The sequence below is a fragment of the Hemitrygon akajei genome, chromosome 2, assembly GCF_048418815.1.
Source record: "Hemitrygon akajei chromosome 2, sHemAka1.3, whole genome shotgun sequence".
Classification (NCBI taxonomy): domain Eukaryota; kingdom Metazoa; phylum Chordata; class Chondrichthyes; order Myliobatiformes; family Dasyatidae; genus Hemitrygon; species Hemitrygon akajei.
Genome location: NC_133125.1, coordinates 73,729,126 through 73,747,558, shown reverse-complemented (window position 1 = coordinate 73,747,558; position 18,433 = coordinate 73,729,126). Strand labels below are relative to the sequence as shown.

Sequence of the window (18,433 nt, the reverse complement as noted above, 5' to 3'; positions counted from 1 at the left end):
GTAACATCAATTTACACATTCTGACCACTGACTTCCATATTCCTGCCAGTGTCTTTGACAGATAAGAGTGATGTACAATACTTATTCAGTTCATCTGCCATCACCTTGCACCCCCACCCCATTACTAACTCTCCAGTATCATTTTCCAGTGGTTTGATATCCACTCTCTTTTACACTATATGTACCTGAAGAAACATTGGTATCGTCTTTAATATTACTGGCTAGCTCACCGAAGTATTCCATCTTTTCCTTCTTAATTATTTTTGTTGCATTCTGTTGGTTTTTAAAAGCTTCCCAATCCTCTAACTTCAAAGTAATTTTTGCTCCATGCCCTCTCTTTGGTTTTTATTTTGTCTGTGGTTTCTCTTGACAGCCACGGGTTTGTACCTTACCTTTAGAATACTACTTCCTCTTTGTGATGTATATATCCTGTGCCTTCCGAATTGCTTCCAGAAATTCCAGCCATTGCTGCTCTGTTTTCATCCCTGCCCATGTTCTTTTCTAATCATTTTTTAACCAATTTTTCTGTCATGCCTCTCAAATTCTCTTTATTCCACATCTGACTTTAGCTTCTCCTTCTCTGATGTCAGTGTAAATGTGATCCTATTAAGATCACTTGCCCATAAGTGTACTTTGAACTTAAGTGACCTAATTAATTCCAGTTCATTACAACACCCAATCCAGAATAGCTGATCCACAAGTGGGCTCAACCACGAGCTGCTCTGAAAAAGCATCTTGTTGGCATTCTAGGAATTCCTCCCCTTGAGACCAACACCATCCTAATTTTCCTAATCACCTGCATGACAATCCCCCATGACTATTGTAACATTGCCCTTCTGGCGTGCATTTTTATCTCCCATTGCAATTTGTGGACCACATACTTACTACTGTTTGGAGGTCTCTATACAATTCCTATTAGGGATTTATTTTTTACATTTGCTGTTCCTTAATCCTAGCCACAAATTCTACTGCTTCCAACCCTATGCCTCCTCTTTCTAATGATGTTATTTAATATTTTACCAACAAAACCACACAACCAACTTGTTCTTGGCTTGTTCTTTCAAGAACATATAAGTACCTGGGAAACAAGAGGACCTGCAGATGCTAGAAATCTAGAGAACTACACACAAAGTGCTGGAGGAGCTCAACATGCCAGGCAGCATCTATGGATGGGAATCAACATTTCGGGCCAAGACCCTTCTTTGGGCCTCTTGATACCCATGTATCTGGAATATCAAACAAGCAAAGAAAATAGAAAGTAGTACAAAATCAGGAAAACCTCTGACAAAGTTTAGATTAAGGCTTAAAAAAAAAACCCTGCCAAACAGAGCTCAATAGTTGACGAATACAACAAAGGCAATACACACTTTCATCAGTACCGACATTGACTTTTTTAAAATGAAAAACATCTTGGCCCCATTTCAGCCAGTTAAATTTGCAAAGACAAATAAGAACTTTAGAAAATTTTAGAAAAGTCTACTTTCATTCAGACCCACTTAGATTAACACTACCTTGGACAGAAGGAGGAAGAGAAATAACACAACAGTCACATAAAACTAAGTATATATTTTCATCAATAATGAACAGGATTCAATGCTCCGTGTGTATATGCAATTGTGATAAGAAATACATATTGTGTACTGTCTGTTATTTCAGGGTACACATCGCGCAGCATCCACGCAACCGAGATTTCTTAAGTTTAGCCTGGCTGGGGCACTATCACCCCCTGTACAGGCAGTCTCGAGGTTACGAACGTCCGACTTTACAGACAACTTGTACTTATGAACAGACTGCCATAAAGCCTATTATGTTAAAAATTCATCGGCTTGAGGAAGGAGAACACCTTCCGCCATTTTAAATTGGATCACGTTACCATTAACACTGTGTTGTGTGTGTAACTTTTATTTGGCTTAAATTGTTCTTAACAAGATTCATCTTGACCCCCCCCCCCCCTTTTCCAGTCAGGACTGCCCCCACTTGTCCCATTTAACCTGCCTCAGTGCAGGTGGACTTTAGGACCCAGGGGAGATCAGGGCCCGCTGCCCGCGGCTGCTTCTGAATCCGCAGTCTTTTTGTTTCATTGACGGACGCGGCAAACAAGTTAACAAGTCGGTAATCCCCATCTCGTGTTTATTTTACTCTCCACACAATTACATTTACAGGGACTTTACTATGTGTGTAACCATGCCTCCAAAGCATAAATCCGATGCAAGTGCTAGTGATGCATCAAGGAAAAGGAAAACGATCATGATTGAAAATAAAGTGGAAATAATAAAGCAATCGGAAATAGGTGAAACACCATCTGTCTTTGGAAAAGCATTAGGCTACAGCCCTGCCCCAATGAAAGTTATAATTATGACTAAGCAATGCAGGGGCTTAATTATTGAAATGGAAATGCTATTGATGATTTGGCTAGATGATCAAAATCAGCCTATTAGCCTTACTTTAGTGCAAGAAAAGGCTGGAAGCCTTTTCAATTATTTAAAAGCTGCACATGCACTAAGTGAAGGCGATTCTGATGAAGAACTTGTTATGAATAGGGGTTGGTTCAATCTTTTCAAAGTGAGGGCAAATTTACATAATATTAAAGTGGAAGGTGAAGCAGCAAGTTCTGATGTAAGTGCTGTGAGTGATTTTCCTAAAATGTTGAAAAAATTTATTGAGGAGGGAGGTTATTTGCCAGACCAAATATTTAATGTAGATGAGACTGGCTTATGCCTGAAAGGACCGACATTTTGAAAGAGGAGAAAAGTGCACCAGGGCAAAAGGCATCGAAGGTTAGGCTAACGTGTTCCAACTTACACACAATTCTGACTTAAAGACAGACTTAGCAATGGATCTTGTTTGTAACCCGGGGACTGCCTGTATTAAGCTGCTAGCCGAAGCGAGATTAGATGACTGAGTGAATTGCTTCCCCCATTCACAGCAGGTGAACGGCCTCTCCCCAGTGTGAACTCAATGATGCACATTTGGTTGATTTGGCTGACAGAATCTCTTCCCAACTTCTGAGCAGGAGATCAGCTTCTACACAGTGTGAACTCGCTAGTGTCTCTGTAGGTTGGATGACCAAGTGAATCCCTTCCCACAAACTGAGCAGGTGAATGGCCTCTCCCCAGTGTGAACTAACTTGTGTACCAGTAGGTTGGATGACCGAGTGAATCCCTTCCCACTGTCTGAGCAGGTGAATGGTCTCTCTCCAGTGTGAATTCGGTCGTGTGCCATTAGGGTGGATGACCAAGTGAATCCCTTTCCTGCAGTTTGAGCAGGTGAACAGCTTCTCCGTTGTGTAAAATGACAGGCGTGCCAGTCGGTCAGATGGTAAGAGTGAATCCCTCCCCACAGTCTGAGCCGGAAGGATGGTGGAATGAATCCCTTGCTCCACTTCTTAAATATTTGGACAGAGACAGCAAAACTGGCGTGTTGAGTTCCAGATTCCCATGCACAAATTCCTTGTCATTTTTAACCTGTAAAAATATTTTAAAAATCCATCAATGGGTGTAGGGCAACATTTCAGATGAGATCACTTGAGTTGTCAAGGTGCGATCTGGCATCACACTGTTACAGTGAAGTTCAACCCAAGTTGGAGAGAGAAATCATCTTCTAACTGGGCACAGTACTGGTATCTGGAATGACCATCAAATTCTTTGATGCTCTTCCTGTCTCCATAATAATGGGGCATTTCTGCCATTTCCAATCTGTGACCTGGCTCAGTTTGTCTCTCTCCATTGGTATTTTTCCCTGTTCCCACTAAGCTGCATGGGTTCCTGGCCCCACAGTAACTGAAACACTCTCACACAAATCCCCTTGGTATACCAAGATCCCCTTGGTATCTATTTCCAAGCACCTTAGATCTATGCCCCCTCATCTTAGCCATTTCAGCCCTGGGAAAACACTTCTGGCTATCCACACGATCAATGCCACTCATCATCTTATACACCTAAAAAAGGCTCTAAACATAAATAAGGGAATTATACATTGCTTTGAGGATTTGTTAGGAGTATACAAAATTATGAGGGTATAGATAGGGTAAATGCAAGAAGCTTTTGCCACTGAGGTTGGATGGGATGACAACCAGAGGTTATGGGTAGGTGGGGAAGGTGAAAATTTAATGGAAACATTTGGAAAAGCTCTCTACTGAAATGGATGTGAGAGTGTGGAATGAGATACCAGCACAAGTGGCGAATATGAGCTCAGTTTCACCATTTAAAATAAGTTTGGATGGGAGCCTTGATGGTAGGGGTACAGAGGGTATCAGACAGCTTAAGTGTTTTTTCGGCATTGACTAGGTAGGCCAAATAACACAGATCATCAGTCCGGATCGGAGGCAGTATCTCCAACACCATCACATTGAGCACGGGGCCCCCCAGGGCTGTGTACTCGGTCCACTGCTGTTCACTCTGCTGCAACACACAGCTCGAACCACATCATCAAGTTCGCCGATGACATGACTGTGGTGGGTCTCATCAGCAAGAACGATGAGTCAGCTTACAGAGAGGAAGTGCAGTGGCTAACGGACTGGTGCAGAGCCAACAACTGTCTCTGAATGCGAACAAAAGAGATGGTTTCTGACTTCAGCAGGGCACAGAGCGACCACTCCCCACTGAACATTGATGGCTCCTCAGTAGAGATTGTAAGAGCACCAAATTTCTTGGTGTTCACCTGGCGGAGAATCTCACCTGGTCCCTCAACACCAGCTCCATAGCAAAGAAAGCTCAGCAGCGTCTCTACTTTCTGCGAAGGCTGAGGAAAGTCCATCTCCCACCTCCCATCCTCATCACATTCTACAGGGGTTGTATTGAGAGCATCCTGAGCAGCTGCATCACTGCCTGGTTCAGAAATTGCACCATCTCACATCGCAAGACCCTGCAGTGGATAGTGAGGTCAGCTGAGAAGATCATCGGGGTCTCTCTTCCCGACATTACGGACACTTACACTACACACTGCATCCACAAAGCAAATAGCATTATGAAGGACCCCATGCACCCCTCATACAAACTCCTCTTCCTCCTGCCGTCTGGGAAAAGGCACTGAAGCATTCGGGCTCTCACGACCAGATTATGTAACCGTTTCTTCCCCCAAGCTATCAGACTTCTCAATACCCAGAGCCTGGACTGACACCTTGCCCTATTGACTTGTTTAGTATTTATTGTAATGCTTGCACTGTTTTGTGCACTTTATGCAGTCCTGGGTAGGTCTGTAGTCTAGTGTAGCTTTTCTTTCTGTGCTTTTTTAACGTAGTTCAGTCTACTTTTTGTACTGTTTCATGTAACATCATGGTCCTGAAAAACGTTGTCTCGTTTTAACTGTGTACTGTACCATAAAGTTACTTGACTTTACTTAGAGGAACAATTAACCTTTAAATTTAGAATCTCAACCCATGGACCAGACATCTCTTTTTCCATATTTAGTTTGAATCTCATGGCATTATGATCACTAATTTCTGTCACCAGCCCTGGATCATTTCCTAACAGCTTATTGCACATTTCTACATCGGGAATTTTATGTACTGATTAAGGGACATTTGACAAACTTTACCCCAGCTAGTCCTTTTACAGTATGGGAGTCCCAGTCAATATATGGTAAGTTAAAATCACTTACTGAATCAACCTTTGTTTCTTGCAAAGGTCTGTGATCTCTCTACAGATTTGTTCCTCTAAATCTCTCAGACTGTTGGGTTTAAACAAGTCCCAGTAATGGCTACAATATCATAATTCCCTGTCTTGAGCTCATCTGGCTTTCCTACGATGCTTCTTGTATTGTGATATACACAGCTCAGCACATTCATCATACCATGCTCAACCATTTGATTACTGACAGTGTCTGAGGTCTGAACAACATCTGACCTGTTGTCAAGAAAACAAACTCTCCCTCATTATAAAAAAAAAACAAAGGAGCTGATTGTGGACGACAGGAGGAATGGATACAGGCTAATCCATATTGACATCAATGGATCTGGAGTTGAGAAGGTGAACAGCTTTAAGTTCGTCAGCATAAACATCACCAAGGATCTCACATTGTATTTACATACTGGCTGTGTTGTGAAAAGAGCACAACAGTACCTCTTTCACCTGAGACGGTTGAAAAAGTTGGGGATGGCACCCCAAATCCTGCAGACTTTCTACAGGGACACAATTGAGAGCATCCTGACTGGCTGCATCACTGCCTGGTATGGGAACTGTACTTCCCTTAATTGCAAGAAACTGCAGAGAGTGGTGCGGACAGTCCAGCGCATCTGTAGAAGTGAAGTTCCCACTATTCAGTACATTTACGCAGACAGGTGTGTAAAAAGGGCCCAAAGGATATTGCGGACCCAATTCACCACAACCACAAACTGTTCCTGCTGCTACCATCCAGGAAACGGTACCACAGCAAAAGGACCAACAGACTCCGGGGACATCATCTTCTACTAGGCCATCAGACTGATTAATTCATGCTGATACAATTGCATTTCGATGTTATATTCACTATCCTATGTACAAACTATCTATTATAAATTACTATAAATTGGGGAGACTCACTCATGGTGTGACACACAGATTTGTGTGGCTGCAATTAATTCTTCCTTTTCCCCAGTTTAAACTTTGAATTTTTAACTTTTACTTGTCGGATCTTAGAGGGGAATAGTTGTTACTATGTCACAATCTTTAAGAAGTGGAAAGCAGATTCCTGATTCCAGCAATGGAAAGGGGGAAAAAAACCAGAGGGAAAACCAGCTTGGGTCGAGCGTCTAGAACGTTCGCTGATGGGTCTCGACAAGAAAATAGACAACAACACGGTAAAACTTGATGCTACATCTTCTGAGATGAAGTCGTTATGAGAGTTTTCAATTTGTGCAGGAAAATATTATTTCCCTGAATTCTGAACTTAAAGAGACAAAGTGCCAAATAGCGGATATTTCAGCTCACTTGGAAAAGTCTCAACATAAGATTATCGATTTGGAAGCAAGATCTCCTCGGAATAATATTCAAATTGTTGGATTCAAGGAAGGCTCTGAGAGCGGAGATTTATTGGACTATTTTGCTAACTTGTTTCAATCTCTGTTTCCAGATATTTTACCCCAACCTCCCGACATTGAAAGAGCGCATAGAATTTTCACTTCGAAATCTCGGGACCCAAATAAACCAAGGTCAGTTTTGGTCTGCTTCCTTGGTTTTAAAGCTAAAGACCAAATCATAAAATACACAAGGTTTTTAAATTTAAAGGTTCCGAGATCTGTTTTTATGAAGATTATCCACGGGAAGTTATGGACCTGTGGTCTAAATTCATTCCAACCATGAAGATCGCCGATGATAAGGGATTATTTCCATCACTTCAATATCCAGCCCAATTAAAAGTATTTCCCAAAGATTCGACTCCATGTATTTTTCTGGACCACAAAGAGGCACTGGACAATGTTAACTCTATTCTGGTTGTAGCCCAGGTTTGAATGGTTTTAGGTCTGCTGAATAATTATTATTTCAGAAAGAAGATAAGCTTTGAAGATTTCTGATTTGCTTAAGATGTCCTTTGATCAATCAACCATTTAAAGAAGATGTGAACTTTTTGATGTGAATGATGAATGACTTTTCCGAAATCTGTTTGGTCTACTCAGCGAATTAACACAATGGAAAGACTGTTTCATTATTTGTTTTTATCCTCTTTTTTCATTAATTAAGTGATAGTTTCCATAGTTCATAAGGACTTTTTCTGATATACACATAGTTGGGAGTGGTTAGTAGAGAGATCATTAGTTTTTTCTAAAACAGTTTTTCGTTGGGCGTGTCAGTTAAATGGAACATGGTACTGATTTTTCTTCACTAGAAATTGAATAGGCATTTTTCTTTGTTTAATTTTATTGTTTTGGCGCCTTTGCAGATTGCTTCTGCATTCCCCAGCTTGTTTTTAAGGATTAAGTATCAACATTCTTTTTCTCTGAACTTTTATGATGGATATGGGAAGCCAGATGTTGTAGAGAAAAACTGAACAGTGCTGGCCCTTTGGCCCATGGTGTTCTGCCTACTTTTCAATCTACTCCATGATTAATCTAATGCTTCCGTCCTGTAGAGAATTCCATTCGTCTTTCATTATGAGCCTATCTAGGAGTCTCTTAAATGTCCTTACTGTGTCTGCATCTATGACTACCCATGGCAGATCTTTCCAAGCACCTACTGATCTATGAAAAAAAAACATCTTTGAGATCCCTATACTTTCCTCTGATCACCGTAAAATTGTGCCCTCTTGTATTAGCCATTTCAGCTGGGAATCTGTTCCATGTTTTAATGATTACTCAGCCTCACCAGAGTCCATTTTTCCAGCACAATAATAGTCTATAAAGCAATGGAAGGCATCAAAGTAAATTGATATTTAAATTGCATATATATCACTCAGAAGCAAGGGCTGTAAGTGGGCAGAAGAACCAGTTAATATGACTTGATATGGTGCTATGTTGCTTTGTAGTGTTTGGCCTTTTATATTTAGCAAAATATTATTTTCCTCTGCAGGGCTTTTCTATTTTAGGGCTGTATGTTTTTTTTGGTAACTGGGGATAGGAATTAAGGAAAGCTTTTAAAAACCACTAGAACAAAATGGGCAGCTCGCAGAGTCTCTCTCTTTTTCACTCTATGGCAATGCATTTCGGCTTTTTTTGCTGAATTTCAGGCTTTTTAGGGTGGTGGGAGGATTGGGGTTAGTTTTGATTTATACGATTAACTGTAAGATTAATTTTAGTTTTCTTTTTTATATTTTTTTCCCAATACGAAGTTTCGGAGCCTGCATGTTATATATATGGTTATCTTTATCACAGCCAGTTTTGATTAGCCCACGCTGGTATGCGTGTATTTATGTGTTAAATAAAATAATTTTTTTTTAAATGGTAACTAAACAGATAAACGTTATAAGTTGGAATCATCCTATTACATAAAAATAGACTTTTAAAATCATTAATCGATTCCAACCCAATATAATTTTTGCTCAAGAAACGCATATCAAAACGGACCATCAAAATAGATTTTTTTAAATGTGGAAGGGCCTTCAATTTCACGCTACTTGTCAAAATAAAACAAAGGGAGTATCTATTTTTATTAAATCTAATATTTTATTTATCCAAGAAGACATTGTGTCAGATATTAATGGTAGATTTTTAATTGTTAAAGGAACAATTTGTAATAGAAAAATTGTTCTGGTTAACCTATATGGATGATCCTTCTTTTTTTAAAAAAATGTATTTACTTTATTGCCGGATTTAAATGAATATAGGTTGTTAATAGGTGGTGATTTCAACTGTTGTTTAAATCCTTTGATTGACAAGAGTTCAACCAACCAATCAGCAGCTTCTGAGTTGTTCTGCATCACTTATTAACTCTTTTTTAATTGATTTTGGCCTGGTTGAAGTTTGGAGACATTTACATCCTAATGATAGAGATTATTCTTATTTTTCACATGTTCACAAAAAAGATTCGAGCATCTTTTACTTTATAGCTGATTCCCGATTTTTGTCCAAAGTCCAGAAATGTGAATATGATGCTATAGCTCTCTCAAATCATGTGCCTTTAAGCTTAGATTTTGAATTGAATGATGTCGTTATTGCAAATTTGCCTTGGCACTTTCCAGAAAATTTATTACAAAGTCCGGACTTTGTCAAATTTATTGAGACTCAGATAAAAGCTGTTTTTCTTTTTAATAATATGGAAGATATGTCAAAATTGATTATTTGGGATACATTTAAAGCATATTTGCACGGTCAGATAAATTCCTATTCAGCTAAGCTGAAGAAACAGACAAAAACAGAGTTAGATAAGATTTTCAAACAAATTAAAGACTTGGATAATATTTATGCAATCTCTCCTAACATTGATTTATTCAAACAAAGAGTTGAACTCCAATCACAATATAATTTATTATTAACTTATCTTTTTGAAAGAAATTTGCTTAAATTGAAAAGTCAATTTTATGTCTTTGCAGATAAAAATAATGAGCTATTAGCATCCCAATTAGAAGCAGCTAGACCTAAAAGACAAAATTTTAAAAATTCATAAGGGAGATGGTAGTTTAGCATGTAATTATGAAGATATGAATAAAATTTTACAAGACTTTTATATTGAACTTTATAAATCTCAGTTTCCAGTTGATTCTTCTAAAATGAATGCCTCTTTACAAAAGATTGATTTTCCTCGAATTTCTGTCGAAGATCAACAAACTCTGCATGCTCCTATTACTGAAGTGAAATTCAGAAAGCTATTTTTTCAATACAATCTAGTAACGTTCCTGGACTGGATGATTATTCCGTAGGATTTTATTAAAAAATTGAAAAATTGTTCTCTTCATATATGTTGGAAATGCTTGAAGATTCTTTTTTGATAGGAGAGTTACCTCTTGCATTTTATGAAGTTTCTATTTCTTTAATACTTTTTAAAAAAAATTTTAAATTGAATTTTCAAATAGGTTACAGGAAGAAAAAAAATCAACCCTTCCCCCCTCCCCCCTAACATATCCCTATAGAAAAAAAAGAGAAGAAAAAAGAAAGAAAGAAAGAAAGAATGCCTGGATATCGGAAGATCCCCACATGCTCCACGGAGTTCATAATAGCTTTAATATGTATATTTATTTCTTTCGCCAGATAACCAATAATTTTATCTTAGGAGCACCTATATATTTCATCCAATTTTTTGTAAATAAGGGCACCAAATTTTCAGAAATATTTCATATTTATCTCTTAAATTATAAGTATTTATTTCAAGTGGAATGCAGCTAAAAATTTCATTCTTCCAACGATCTATACTTAAGTATGAATCCAATTCCAAGTAACTGCAATAGCCTTTTTGGCTACTGCCAATGGAATTTTTATGAATTCTTTCTGATATTTATTCAATTTGGATTTCGATTTTATCCCTTCAATATCGCCCAGTAAAAATAATTTTGGATTATGTGGAAGTTGTATTCCAATAATTTGTTCCAGTAAAACTCTTAAATTTGTCCAAAAAGGTTAAACTTTAAAACAAGACCAAGTAGAGTGTAAAACAGTACCATTTTCTTGATTACATCGAAAACATTGATCAGATAAATTTGAGTTTAATCTATTTATTTTTTGTGGTGTAATATATATTTGATGTAAAAAGTTATATTGTACTAATCTTAGTCGAACATTTATTGTATTTGTCATACTGTCAAGACATAATCTTGACCAACTTGTTTCAGCAATTTTAATATTCAAATCAGTTTCCCATTTTCATCTTGACTTATGAATTTCTTGTTTAATTGCCTGTTTTTGAATCAAATTATACATACCAGAAATAGATTTTTTAATTTTTCCTTTATGAATTAACGTTTCTATTTCATTAGGTTTCAGCAATAACATTGTTTGAACCAGTTTATCTCTTAAATAAGCCCTTAATTGGAAATAACAAAAAAGAGTGTTATTTGATATTTTATATTTATTCTTTAGTTGGTCAAATGACATTAATATACCTCCTTCAAAACAATCTCCTATATATCTAATCCCTTTGTGAAACCAGTTATATAAAAGTTGATTATCCATTGTAAAAGGGATAAGCTTATTTTGAATTAAAGGTCTCTTTGCTAATAAAGATTTCTTTATCTCATCATCAACATTTATCTTATTCCATAAATCAATCAAATGTTTTAGTATAGGAGATTCTTTCTTTTCCCGTATCCATTTAGATTCCCATTTATATATAAAATCTTCTGGTATATTTTCTCCTATTTTGTCTAATTCTATTCTAATCCATGTCAGTTTATCTTCATCAAAAAAAGATGCAATAAATCTAAGTTGATTTGCTTTGTAATAATTCTTGAAATTTGGTAATTGTAACCCTCCTAGGTCAAATTTCCATGTCAATATTTCCAACAATATTGTTGACATCTTACCTTTCCAAAGGAATTTCCTCATACATTTATTTAACACTTGAAAAAATTTCTGCGGTAATTGTATTGGTAGTGTTTGGAATAAATATTGTAATCTAGGGAATATAATCATTTTTACAGCATTGACTTTACCTATTAATGTTATTGGTAACATCATCCATTTATCAAGATCCTCTTGAATTTTTTTTAATAATGGCAAATAATTTAATTTATATAAATTCTTTATATCATTATCGACTCTTATACCTAAATACTTTATACCATTTATCGGCCAACTAAATTGAGTTATTTATCGACATTGACTATAATCTCTTTTAGTAAGGGGTAGAATTTCACTTTCATCCCAATTTATTTTGTACCCTGATATTTTCCCATATTCTTCCAATCTAGAAGATAATTTACGCAACAAATGCAATGGGTTAGTTAATAAATCAGAACATCAGCAGCAAATAAGTTAATCTTATATTCCTCCTGATTGAAACCCATAATATCTGAGTCAGTTCTAATTAATTCAGCTAATGGTTCTATTGCCAACACAAATAAAGCAGGTGATAATGGACAACCTTGTCTAATTGACCTCGTTAACTGAAATGATGTTGAAATTTGGCCATTTGTCACCACTTTAGCTTTGGGGTTAGTATTTAAGGTTTTAATCCATTTTATAAAAGATACTCCTAATCCATATTTTTCCAATACCTTAAATAAAAAATCCCATTCCAATCTATCAGATGCTTTTTCTGCATCCAAAGCAACTGCCACACTCATTTCTTCCCTCTTTTGTGCCAAATGAATTATGCTAAGTAACCGAGTTACATTATCTGCCGATTGTCTATTTTTAATAAATCCTGTTTGGTCCATGTGTATTAATTTTGGTAAGTATTTTGATAATCTATTAGATAAAATCTTTGTTATTATTTTATAGTCCATGTTAAACAAAGAAATAGGTCTATATGATATTGGCTTTAAAAGATCTCTGTCTTTTTTTTGGCAATACTATTAAAATAGCTGTCGAAATAGATTCTGGAAGTTTATGCGTTCTTTCCGCTTGGTGTATTAGCTCCATAAAAGGAGGAATTAATAAATCTTTAAACTTTTTGTAAAATTCAGGCGGAAAACCATCTTCTCCTGGAGATTTATTACTCTGAAGTGATCCTAGAGCTTCTTCGACCTCTTTTAATGTAAAAGGCTCATCTAATCATTTCTGTTCTTCCGAATTCAATTTTGGGAGAGTTATTTGTGATAAAAACCTTTCTATCTCAACAATATCATTTTGTGATTCTGATTGATACAGTTCAGAATAAATTTTTTTTTAAAGTTTCATTGATTTCTAAAGGTTTATAAGTAATTTTATTTACACTTGTTCTAATTGTATTTATCGTTTTGGAAGCCTGGTCTGTTTTTAACTGCCAAGCAAGAATCGTGTGTGATCTTTCACCTAGTTCATAATATATCTGTTTAGTTCTCATAATTGTGGTAATTCATAATTTTCTGTTCGGTATGTCTGAAGTGTGTTATATTGTAGCTTCTTATTAACAAGTTGTCTTTGTTTTTCTTCTGTCATATATCTTTGAGATTCTTTTTCTAATTTTGTAATCTCTTTTTCCAATGGATCTATTTCTACCATATATTCCTTCTTAATTTTAGAAGTATAACTTATTATCTGGCCGCCTTCATCGCTTCCCATAATATAAATTTATCATCAACTGAATGTGAGTTTGTATCTAAAAAAAAACTGAATCTGTTTTTTCATAAAATCACAAAAATCTTGATGTTTTAATAATATTGAATTAAATATCCATTTGTAAATCGATTCCTCCTTATCCATCATTATCATTGTCATTCTCAGGGGGGAATGATCTGACAAAATTCTTGCTTTATATTCCATATTTTTCACTCTGTCTTGAATATTCGCTGATAGTAGAAAAAAATCTATCCTTGAATCAGTTTTATGTCTATTTGAATAAAATGAATAATCTCTTTCTTTTAGGTTAATTCTTCTCCATATATCAATCAAATTTAAATCTTTCATCAATGATAAAGTTAATTTTGCTACTTTTGGTTTTGTAACAACCTTTGTTGATCTATCTAAAACTGGGTCTAGACAAAAGTTAAAGTCTCCACCTATTAATATTTTATCATGTACGTCAGCCAAATTCAAAAAAGCCTCTTGTGTAAATTTTACATCGTTTTCATTTGCTGCATAAACATTCATAAGAGTCCACAGTTCTGAAAAGATTTGACAATGTATAATTACATATCTTCCCGCAGAATCAATTAATACATTTTGTATTTTAATTGGTAAAGTTTTATTGACCAAAATTACAACTCCCCTCGCTTTTGAATTAAATGAGGCTGCTATAACATTTCTGACCCAATCTCTCTTTAATTTCTGATGTTCTGTCTCTGTTAAATGTGTTTCTTGTATAAAAGTTATATCTATTTTCATTTTCTTAATGTATGTTAAAATTCTTTTTCTTTGCACCGGTCCATTAAGCCCATTAACATTAAAACTTAAAAAATTCAGTAAATTAGTCATTATTTTTAACAGGGTTACTCCAGTCTATAATAATACATAATATTTCAACTGTCATAGTACCTTGGGGAATTATTTAAAAATTCTCCATGCTGCTATTTGTCTCCCCTCTGATCATCCAGGCAAAGAAAGAAAGATAAAAGAAAAATAGATTATAAAGAAAAGAAAAACAACCCCCCCCCCGCTAATGTTGTGAATGAAAAAAAACACAACATTACCGCCCTCCGTTGCGCGGGTCAAGGCAAATGCCATGATTACACATGTGAATCCTGTAGTGATCAATCCGAAGTTCCCCCAGGTCCCCGTAACATGAAAAAAGTATTTATAAGAGAAGAAAAATAATATCACTACTCTCAATAAATATATCTCAAATATTTACCTTTCTCCCCCTGTATCATATAATTGAAAATATATTTAAATATTCTTCTGTCCTTAATGTCTATCAACTCACTTCAGTGTCCCCGTTTTCATCTTTAATCTGTTTCATTTTAAAATCTTTACTGTGTCTAGTGAATATTTGGGAGTTCTTGTGCTAACTCCTCTGCATCCCGATGATCAGTAAAAAATCTTATTTTTCCGTCATCCAAAAAAATTATCAGTGTTGCTGGGTGGCGTGATATAAATTTATAACCCTTTTCCCATAAAACTTTTTTCGCTGGGTTAAATTCCTTCTTTCTCTTCAAAAGGTCATAACTTATATCAGGATAGAATAAAACTGCTTTCCCTTCTGTCATCAATGGCTTATTTCTCTTTCTGGTACATTGGGCAGCCGCCTTTTCTTTATCTTGATATCTTAAGCATTTCATCAAGATTGGTCGTGGGTTTTGATCAGGTTGAGGTTGAGGTTTTGGTCTTAAGGCTCTGTGGACCCTTTCAATTTCAATCAACTGGGTTCCCTCTTCCATTTCCAAATTTTCCGGGATCCATTTTTGAAAAAAAATTATTGCATCCTCTCCCTCTATTCCTTAAGACCAACAATTTTAATATTATTTCATCTACTAAAATTTCAAGCACGTCTATTTTTTCCAACAGTCGTTTTCTTTCTGATGTCCAGGCAAGAATATTATCTTCCATTTTATTCACTCTATCAATAGTGTCTCCCGTTATTTCTTCCAGCTTTTTAACTTTCTTGTCCATTTTCTCCTGTTTTTTCACCATTTTATCAAACATAGTCTTCATATTTTTAATATCTTCTATTATTTTTAATGTTTTTAATTCTTTTAATTCATGCATTATTTGCACCAAAGCTTCTCTTATGTCTCCAGAATATCTTCCACCACCAACCTCTTCCTGTTGTTCTTCTTTTACCTCCTCATCTTCATCTGTATGTTCCAGAGAATCCGAATCCTCCTCGGGTTCATTTTCACTTCCGTTTCCAATCGTAGCTGGGATTTGTAGTTCAAATTGCTCATGTTTGCGCATGCCCTTTCCTGCGCGCATGTGCAGTTCCTATTGTTCCTTCTTGGAGACAGTTAATGTTGCCGCCGATTTCTGTTCTGTATCGCCGGAGGTAAGATGCACTTGAGTCCAAGGCTTCTTCATGGTGGCCGGCCCAGCTTGTATTGTCTTCAAAGTAGAAGTTTTCTTCTCTTTCTGTTTAGGAGGCATATCTAAGGAAAATCCTGAGTAGTTTCGAAGTAGTTTTTAGAAAATATTTATTTACTTCTCTTCACTTAAACATTAATTTATTAGTTTTTTTATGGGAGAGCTGGATTTCCACGTCTCGATCCTACGTCATCATGTGATGTCCCCCTATTTCTTTAATTCTTAAGAAAAATAAAGACTCTACTGACTGTGCTTCATACAGACCTATTTCATTATTAAATGTGGATGCTAAAATTCTTTCAAAAATAATGGCTAATTGGCTGGAGAATTTTTAGCGGAAATTATCTCTCAAGACCAAACAGGTTTTGTAAAGGGCCGTTATTCCTTCTCTAATGTTCGGAGACTGTTAAACATTACACATTCATCCTTTCTAAGACTACCCAATTTGTTGTCTCTCTTTATGCTGAAAAGGCATTTGACAGAGTTGAATGGAAATACTTATATCTTTTTTAGAGAAATTTGGCTGTGATATTAATTTTAATAAGTGGATTAGAATGATATGTAAAAGCCCTATTGCTACTGTTGTTACTAATAATTGCAGATCTTTTTTTCAGCTTTCACAGGGTACGAGACAAGGATGTCTGTTAAGTCCATTGTTATTTAATTTGGTGCTGGAACCTTTCGTTATTGCACTTCGTGAAACTAAAGATATTCACGGAATTCTCGTAAATGGAACTGTTCATAAGATCTTCCTTTATGCTGATGATCTCTTAGTTTATATTTTGAATCCAAAGAATCCATTCCTAGTTTATTAAAACTATTAAACAATTTTGGAAAGTTTTCGGGATATAAACTAAACCTTCATAAAAGTGAATTATTTCCCGCAAATGATTCTGCTTCTAAATATGATGACATTCCTTTTAGAGTTACAGACTCATTTAAATATTTAGGTATTATTATTACTAAAAATCATAAAGACCTTTATAAAGCTAATTTGGTTCCTTTAGTGGATTTTACGAAGCAATTATTTTGTAGATGGAATCCACTTACACTTTAGTTAGCCAGCCAAATTCATGCAGTTAAAATGATGATTTTACCAAAATTTTTATATGTATTTCAAAATATCCCTAGTTTTTAACTAAGTTTTTCGATCAGGTTGACTCTATTATTTCATCTTTTGTTTGGAATAATAAAAGACCAAGAATTGGTGAATATCATTTACAAAAATTTATAAAAAGATGGAGGTCTTGCTTTGCCTCATTTAAGAATGTATTATTGGGCTGTTAATATACGTTATATGTATTTTTGGTTATATTGGGCTGATAGAAATGAATGACCACCTTGGGCTGATTTGGAATTCAATGCTGTGAAACAGTTTCGCTTAACCTCATTATTAGGAGCTTCTGCACCTGTACAACTGGCCAAGATTACTAATTTAAATTTATACCCTGTGATTAAGCAGTCATTATGAATTTGGTTCCAGTTTCAAAAAATGTAAACATTTAATTTAATTTATAAAAATGATTAATTTAAACCTTCATTAAGTGATCTTACCTTTCTTGTTTGGAGGAGTTTATTCCTCCACGGATCTGTTCCAAGATGGCGATTGGTGTCTTTTGAGAAATTAGTAACTAAATACGCTCTCTTGTATTCACATTTCCTGCAATATCTTCAGGTCAGACACTTCTTACAAAAATACTTAAGTAATTTTCCATATGTACAGGATTATGACCTGTTAGATATTATTTTAAAAATGAATCCTTTAGTGAAGGGTTTTATTGGGAAAATTTATAATTTATTGTTACAACAGCACAACTGCCCTTCACTTAAGATTAAGCAAGATTGGGAGAGAGCTTGATAACAGAAGATTGGTTGTGGATTTTGAAGTTGGTTAACTCTTCTTCAATTTGTGCCAGTCACTCTTTATTTCAATTTAAAATTGTACATCATTACTATTTGACAAAGGAGAGACTGTCTAAAATGTTTCCTAATGTTGAGAGTCAGTGTGACAGATATAAAATCGAGACAGCCACATTGACACATGTGTTTTAGTCGTGTTCTGTATTGAAACAATTTTGGAAATCTATTTTCTGTACACTTTCTAAAGTTTTAAAAATTAATTTACAACCTAATAAACTGACAGTTTTATTTGGTATAATCCCTCAATATATTCATGGTATTTCTCCATCAGACCAACATGTAATTGCATTTGTTACATTATTGGCCAGAAGGGCTATTTTGTTGAAACGGAAAGATGCTTCTGCTCGTACTTTGACACAATGGTTTTCTCAGGTGATGTTATGTCTTATTTTGGAGAAAATCAGAAGTCGAACTTTTGATCCTCGATTTGATTTTGAGAAAAGGTAGGGTTCATTTGCCCGCTCCTATCATCTGATTTGAGTTAATTAATATGGTTTCCTTCTGATTTTTCTTTAAATAGATTTGAGTTGGCGGATTGATGAATTTTTTTAATGGAAGCTTGTATGATGTATAGCT

The 18,433-nt window shown here is 35.6% G+C and overlaps 1 protein-coding gene across 3 annotated transcripts in view; it reads right to left on the bottom strand.

Annotated features, from left to right (window-relative positions):
- Nucleotides 1-1,419: 1,419 nt before the first annotated feature.
- The window catches only part of LOC140714117 (uncharacterized), a 59,416-nt gene continuing 42,402 nt past the window's right edge, over nucleotides 1,420-18,433 (bottom strand). For all 3 annotated transcript variants that reach the window (XR_012095832.1, XR_012095835.1, XR_012095836.1), the window contains one exon: nucleotides 1,420-3,464. The gene's annotated coding sequence lies outside the window, so the exon portion shown is untranslated. The remainder of the gene's footprint in view (nucleotides 3,465-18,433) is intronic.